The sequence below is a fragment of the Rattus norvegicus genome, chromosome 9 (genome assembly GCF_036323735.1).
Source record: "Rattus norvegicus strain BN/NHsdMcwi chromosome 9, GRCr8, whole genome shotgun sequence".
NCBI lineage: Eukaryota > Metazoa > Chordata > Mammalia > Rodentia > Muridae > Rattus > Rattus norvegicus.
Genome location: NC_086027.1, coordinates 13777290 through 13785877, shown reverse-complemented (window position 1 = coordinate 13785877; position 8588 = coordinate 13777290).

Genomic DNA, 8588 nt, shown 5'->3' with positions numbered 1-8588 from the left:
AACTGGAGGCTTCAGCAGAGGCCTTTCATCTCAATAACAGAAGCTTACCTAATCCATAACATTGGGAAGCCATCCTACACTCCTGATTGGCTGGTTACCTGAGACCAAACAACATAGCTCTCTTCTTTCTACCTGTTTTCCTGATTTGAAAGTAAATAATGTGATCATCTGTGGTGTTGGTGGTAAGAATAAAATGCTTAACATGAATAATAGGCCCATGCAGAGCATGGGCTTCACATTCTAGGTACAGAGTGAAGAGCTAGAGGGAATTACCAAAGAAAACAATAAGAATCCTAAAAACAATTACAGATAATCAAACGAAATAAAACAAAAGCAAAAGCAAAAAAAAAATACCTTGTGGGTCCTGAAATTAAAGGCATGTATTGACTCTGCTCAGCTTTGTAGGTATTTCCAATAAAAAGCAAACAAACAAACAAACAAACAGCCTTATTACAGTTGCAGCATTTGCAGGAGAGAAAGCTGGGAGATGTCCTGTGCTGCTGCCCCCATGCTGTGATTCTGCAGCAACAACTTCCTTGGGAATAGGAACCTGTATGCAGTGGGATCCCTTGCTGGGCCTGTCATCTCAAAAATAGGGGCTTCCCTAATCCAAAACCTTGGAATCCAGTTTACTTCAAGCCAGGAATGAAGTCAACCATCATTAGTGAAAGAGCAAAGTAATAATTACATAGGAAAAAATATGTGCCTTAATCAGAAAAGATCCTCAACTTCTATGGCCTCCACAATCTCCACCCCTCTATTCTGAGCTTGACATAGTGATGTTGTATAACTCCAGATGGTAGGAAAAGGCAGATTTCTTCCCAGAAAAGTCATACATGATTTTCACCCTAACATATGTGAGGTTAGTTGGCATCGTTTCACAGAGTCAGTGTAGCGGGGCGCAATAACATTCGCCACCACAAGATGGCGCTGCCTTCCACTGTGCCCCACGTGGAAGGCCGAGATAGTTTCGCCATTACAAGATGGCACTGGCCTCCTCCCCGCCAACCGACTTCCTTTCAGGAAGTTAACTGTGTGCGCATGTGCAAGAGTGCCTTCGTGCCAGGTCTTTGCCCACTCCGGGGCGTGCCTAATGAGATCATGGGTAAGCAACCAATCAGGTGTGGATGCGCCGCGCTAGGGTGTATATAAGCCGCGCCATGCTGGCGCCCCGCCGCCCTCTGTTATTAATAAATATAAGCATTTTGGCTACAGAAGGATTCGTGTGTTCCCGCGTATTCTTGCTGGCGAGAGACAGCGTGGGACATTTGGTGCCGAGAACCCGGGACGCCACGCCATCGCCAGGCGCCAAGAGGGGGTCTTCCGCCTGCGGAAGGAATCCAGAACTGTAGTGTTTAAAAGGTAGGCCCTGAGAGACATGCGTCTTGATTTGTTCTACTTCACTCCCCTGCTAGATGCGGTGGAAGTTTTTATTATCGTTTTGGCAGCCCTCGGGCTTTCTTTATTGGCCTTTGAGTTTCTAGCTACTGCCAGATGGCGTCAGAGGTCGCATGGGAGCTGCCCAGCTGTAATAGCAAAGCAGAGAGTGCTGGAGGAGGTACAAGGCGGCATGTCAGAAACAGCGTTGGGTAAAAAATTAAAGAGCTCAAGGAAAAAAGATAATAAGCAGACAGTCCCCTCTGAAGACTTCAGATCTGCGGAGGCGAGAGATTGGGGAAAAAATGCCCCGGGAGAGAAAAAAGGAGGAGATAAAAGGAACACAGTATTTTAGGAGAAAAATTTTGTCTTTGTGCTTGTAAAAGGTGTGATTAGGCTCTGGAAGCTTCACAGAGTCATACTGATCAGACTTGATAGAGGTAGACCGCCTGAAAATTTATTCAGGAGAATCAAACAAAAGGACATCTCAACGCCCACGCACAGCTTGATGGAGTTAATGTAATTGGGTTGTGAGTAAAAATATTCAGGACTGTGTTTCACTTCCATACCATTTGTGAATGTCAGTCGGGCTGCTTAGATATCCCGTAATATATCTCAGTATCTTACAGGAATTTGGTTTCAACACGTTGATGGACTAGTCCAGGAATTGAGAAAATCCATCGTCCATATCAACTCCACTCGAGTGGATAGTCACCATGGAAGTGGTGGGAAAGGGAAAATCCTACCTCTCTGCTGATACCATCTGTTTTTTCCCCTCTTTGTCTATTGTCTGTCCTTGGTGCACCAAGCTGTCCCTGTATGTCAGTTTATGTCTGTGGTTTTTGTTTCTTGTTGCTTAAATGTTTTATGTTTCATGTTCAAAAGAAAAAATGGTGAAAACTTTATCTGTCAATCGTTCACATCTTGATTTGGTTTTAACTCGTTTCAAAAAGGAACAAATGAATAAAAAGCAGCTTCTATCGGCCTTTGAAGCCCTGCACATGTAGCCAGGAGTCTAGGTCAGCTGGAGAAGCTGCCCAGGGGCTAAGCGTCTGCACGAGCTGATCTTAAAGGCGCCAGCAGCTCCTCAGCTTCTTTGGTGCAAGAGCTGATAGCTGTTTCTCTTAGAAAAATCCCTGACTTCTTCTTTGACTCAACAGGTGACAAGGTGCTTCTCTTAAAATCATAGCTAAAAAGGTAAAAATGGTGTTTGGTCTAAATATTAAGATATGTGTAGCCACTTCAATTTTGTTTCTCATTGGTTTTAAATGTATAAATATGCTCTACGTGCCTTGGTTATGGGCTATTGTCTTTCAAGTTATTAGATATGGTTAAAAAGGTATAACATTGGTAACAGAAAGTTGGCTTAAAACTAATTTGGATAAAGTCATTCTAGACCACATGTGACATGGGCCAACCTAGGGAAACAGGTCTAAATTGAGATAATATTTTTATGGAATTCTTATTCTAGAAACCAGGCTTCTAAAAGATTTTAGGGCAATGTCTCTTTGTTCAGGTATTGGAGACCACACCATCGTGCATTCATTTGTAGGAATTGACAGTCAAACTTTGTAACGGTGTTTTGGAGACTGGATTTTAGAGGCTAGTTTGTTAGAAGTTGAGTTTTGCTTTCCAAAGTTGTGATTTGCCCTGAAGTTATCTGTATTTTGATGCTAATTCCACTGCCCCAAGAACAGCTGCCTAGTCACATACTCAGGACTCAGGTGACTTTCCAAAGTTGTGGCTGTGTTCTGGTGTTACAAGGAGAACTTAAAGGTTGTGATTAAGGATTGCCAGTGTTACATTGACTAACTCAAATTTATTTGTAATTAAGAAAAAATCAAACAGATAGAGATTGTTACAAGATTTACGAAGGATTGATGAGGTTTTGAAACTTGTGAGAGCATTACAGCCAGTTTGTTTACTCCAACTGCCATTTCAAGATTGATTCAGAGGATTGTTTTTATGCAATTTATTTACGTCCTGGCGATTGTGAGTTTCCATTTCGTGAGCTTGCTTATAATTTTAGAGAGCCCATAAAGTGATATCATTAAAAATTTTTACAAAAGAATGGCTAATAGCCTTATATTATGTAATTTTGTCACTTCTTCAATGTAAGAAGTCAGAACTTTAAATCTTTCAGTGTATATGGAAACTTTTACTACAAACTTTTGCTCTCAAAATGAGCTTTAAAATTTGGGGAGTAGCTGTTGCACTACTCCAGAAAAGAATATTTGAAACTAATTTTAAGCTTCTAAGGATATGTTAATTGGCTAAGTACCTCACCTTACCAGAGGACTTAGGTCTTTGTTATCCACATTGGAGATAAAGCTTCAGTTGTGTTAATACAAAATTGTAGGCTAGGGTCATGGAAGTATTTTAAAAAGAAACCTGGTAAAACATCTTATTCCAAACAACAGTTAAATTGGTTATTACAAAATACTGATATTTGGCCTATTACATATACAAATTTTTCAGGCAAAATTGATAATTTTACTCTTTACATGCTTTTGTACTTCCTATATATTTGTGCATACAACCCATAGGAAATGAGCTTACTGTGTTTATAGGTGGTTCATCTAATGAAAAGGCTACATGTATGATTGGATCACTTGTTTATTCTCTTGAGTTTCTGCTGCTTCAACACAGATTATTAATTTCTGTGGTTTAGCCACTGTTTTTAAATCAAGCTTTCAATTCACATACTGATAGCCAATGTATGGCTTGTGGTTTACAATTGATTTCAATTACTTAATTCTTTACTAGAGACAGGTTTTCTATTTAAAATCAATTTCAGTGTGATTGTCTGACAACTCACTGTCCTTTCAGTGTCTGGCTCAGACAACTAAACAAAACCATAGCCCCAGCTCTTTGAAAATGGTAATGGAGTTAATATGGAAAGAAGAAGACTCCATTTGCTTACTTTCAATTTCCAGCCTCACCCTCCCAGCTCAGGGATTTGTAGTACAACTAAATCTAGGCAATATTTACAGGTTTTGACATTTCTAATTAATGCTTATGTTTAGGTAAATAAAGCTGGTGAGGGGCTGAAGAGATGGCTTAGTGGTTAAGAGCACTAAGTACTGTTCCTTAACAGACCATTTAAGAACTCAAACTAGATTGCCTAGACTCCTTAACAAGGGAGGACAATGATACCAGACAGATTATAGGCCTTACATAGGAACAATTAGTCAAAAAATCTCATTCTTTATATATCCAAAACAATAATGCTAGAAACAATAATTTGGTATACAAGTCAATTTATAAATACAAGTGCTCAGTGTCCTCAATTCAATCCTCGAGGACTTACCTTAATAAATAATATCTTAACTATATCTTAATAAATAAAAAGGGGGAGTTATCCCTGTATGTTAGTAATGCTCCTTTTATTTCAATTTTAAAATTTGGATGCCAAACTTTATGGCACCCTACAACTAGGCATACTTCTGCCTAGGTGAAATAGAAAGATTCACATATTGACATGATCCTGTCCAGATATTGTATATGGGGAAGAGGGAATGTTTGTGTTTTTTCTACAGGATGCTACAAGAGTGTGCCAGCTGCCAGAGGTGGTTGCTGAGACTTGCTGATCCTGGTTATATAAAGATTCAGCTCTCCTGGTTCGGGTCCCTGGAGTCATTCCTCTGCCCTGAGAAGAAGATGGAAGATTCCCCCTCATCTTTTGTCATCACAGAGATTTTGGCGTTGCTGCACTCCGTGTTACCGCTGCGTGTGTCCCGTCCCACTGTGGCCTGCTCTCTGACCCTCTGTGCACTGCTGCTTGCAGGAAAAGACTGGACTCCAGCCGTTGCTGCCCCCCTCATTCCCCTGGTGACTCTTGCTGCCTTAACTGGTATTGTCATCTTGCAGTCTATACCTTCACAGGAATGCCACCTGCATAAAGCTGCTGTGGACTGGGGAACTCTGTCCTGGTTATGCAGATCTCAGACATGGTTCCATTGCCTGCTGGTTGTTCCAGAGAAGAATGACTGATCCCGAACTGTCCTGGGAAAGACCTTGACACTTTCGCTGCTATTGTAGCAGCCATTTACTGCTATAGCCATTGTGTCTACAGTGTCTGGAGTTACCCTCCCCCAATCTATGGTTAGAGAAGCACAGTGGGTGAACTTTCCGGAGTAGTTGTTAACAATTGGGAATTCTAAATTTTATTATAGGAGCGGCTTGACTATGGCCCTTGGTGGTAACAGCTGAGGTGAACCATATGAGGTGCCCACTACTTATCTGGAGTGGCTCTGTTTGGTGCAGCCCTATGCTGTGGATTAGTGTTCATGCTATGGTTGGTTTGCAAAATCAGATCTCAACAGAAACTTGACGAGTTCGTTGTCACTCAAGCACTTGTGGCCATTGAACAAGGGCCCCCCCGCTGAAATTTGGTTATCTATCTTCAAAAATTAGTTGGTATCTGAGTTCTCTGCTCTTGCACCCCATGGATCTGTGGATCCATTGCACTGGGATGAGAGACACTCAATGATTCTTTGATCAGCCCTTCCACATCGCTGAGGTTTCCTCATTGCACGCGATAGGATGATCATGATTTCCCCACTAACTCATTTTCTGGCTGGCCTCTTTTTAGAGTTTGCCCTAGGTCACTTAACAGTTACTGTCACACAGCACTGTGGTATCCAGAGATGGGCAACTTTCCTCATGCACAGTACATGGGGCCCGGTGGCGATAGGGTTACCCTTCGACAGATAAGGCTGTGACATAGAGGAACGACCTAAGACAGGAGCCACAGCAGATGGACATAACTGCAGAGACCTAGACCAGCCTAGAAAATAATTTATTATTAATTAATAAAATAATAAGGGGTAGATGTAGAGGGCCGCAATAACATTCGCCACCACAAGATGGCGCTGGCTTCCACTGTGCCCCATGTGGAAAGCCGAGATAGTTTCGCCATTACAAGATGGCGCCAGCCGACTTCCTTTCAGGAAGTTAATTGTATGCGCATGTGCAAGAGTACCTTTGTGCCAGGTCTTTGCCCACTCTGGGGCGTGCCTAATGAGATCATGGGTAAGCAACCAATCAGGTGTGGATGCGCCCCGCTATGGTATATATAAGCCGCACCATGCTGGCGCCCCGCCGCCCTCTATTATTAATAAATATAAGCATTTTGGCTACAGAAGGATTCGTGTGTTCCCGCGTATTCTTTTTTTTTTTTCTTTTATTAACTTGAGTATTTCTTATATGCATTTCGAGTGTTACTCCCTTTCCCGGTTTCCGGGCAAACATCCCCCTCCTCCCTCCCCTACTTTATGGGTGTTGCCCTCCCCATCCTCCCCCCCTTGCCACCCTCCCCCCAACAATCTAGTTCACTGGGGGTTCAGTCTTAGCAGGACCCAGGGCTTCTCCTTCCACTGGTGCTCTTACTAGGATATTCATTGCTACCTATGAGGTCAGAGTCCAGGGTCAGTCCATGTATAGTCTTTAGGTAGTGGCTTAATCCCTGGAGGCTCTGGTTGCTTGGCATTGTTGTACATATGGGGTCTTGAGCCCCTTCAAGCTCTTCCAGTCCTTTCTCTGATTCCTTCAACGGGGGTCCTATTCTCAATTCAGTGGTTTGCTGCTGGCATAGGCCGCTGTGTTTGCTGTATTCTGGCTGTGTCTCTCGGGAGAGATCTACACCCTGCTCCTGTCGGCCTGCACTTCTTTGCTTCATCCATCTTGTCTAATTTGATGGCTGTATATGTATGGGCCACATGTGGGGCAGGCTCTGAATGGGTGTTCCTTCTGTGTCTGTTTTAATCTTTGCCTCTCTATTCCCTGCTAAGGGTATTCTTGTTCCCCTTTTAAAGAAGGAGTGAAGTATTCACATTTTGATCATCCGTCTTGAGTTTCATTTGTTCTAGGCATCTAGGGTAATTCAAGCATTTGGGCTAATAGCCACTTATCAATGAGTGCATACCATGTGTGTTTTTCTGTGATTGGGTTACCTCACTCAGGATGATATTTTCCAGTTCCGACCATTTGCCTACAAATTTCATGAAGTCATTGTTTTTGATAGCTGAGTAATATTCCATTGTGTAGATGTACCACATTTTCTGTATCCATTCCTCTGTTGAGGGCATCTGGGTTCTTTCCAGCTTCTGGCTATTATAAATAAGGCTGCAATGAACATAGTGGGCATGTGTCTTTTTTATATGTTGGGGCATCTTTTGGGTATATGCCCAAGAGAGGTATAGCTGGATCCTCAGGCAGTTCAATGTCCAATTTTCTGAGGAACCTCCAGACTGATTTCCAGAATGGTTGTACCAGTCTGCAATCCCACCAATAATGGAGGAGTGTACCTCTTTCTCCGCATCCTCACCAGCATCTGCTGTGACCTGAGTTTTTGATCTTAGCCATTCTCACTGGTGTGAGGTGAAATCTCAGGGTTGTTTTGATTTGCATTTCCCTTATGACTAAAGATGTTGAACATTTCTTTAGGTGTTTCTCAGCCATTCGGCATCCCTCAGCTGTGAATTCTTTGTTTAGCTCTGAACCCCATTTTTTTTATTAACTTGAGTATTTCTTATATACATTTCGAGTGTTATTTCCTTTCCCGGTTTCCGGGCAAACATCCCCCTCCCCCCTCCCCTTCCTTATGGGTGTTCCCCTCCCAACCCTCCCCCCATTGCCGCCCTCCCCCCATAGACTAGTTCACTGGGGGTTCAGTCTTAGCAGGACCCAGGGCTTCCCCTTCCACTGGTGCTCTTACTAGGATATTCATTGCTACCTATGGGGTCAGAGTCCAGGGTCAGTCCATGTACAGTCTTTAGGTAGTGGCTTAGTCCCTGGAAGCTCTGGTTGCTTGGCATTGTTGTACTTTTTGAACCCCATTTTTTAATAGGGTTATTTGACTCCCTGCGGTCTACCTTCTTGAGTTCTTTGTATATTTTGGATATAAGGCCTCTATCTGTTGTAGGATTGGTAAAGATCTTTTCCCAATCTGTTGGTTGCCATTTTGTCCTAACCACAGTGTCCTTTGCCTTACAGAAGCTTTGCAGTTTTATGAGATCCCATTTGTCGATTCTTGATCTTAGAGCATAAGCCATTGGTGTTTTGTTCAGGAAATTTTTTCCAGAGCCCATGTGTTCCAGATGCTTCCCTAGTTTTTCTTCTATTAGTTTGAGTGTGTCTGGTTTGATGTGGAGGTCCTTGATCCACTTGGACTTAAGCTTTGTACAGGGTGATAAGCATGGATCTATCTG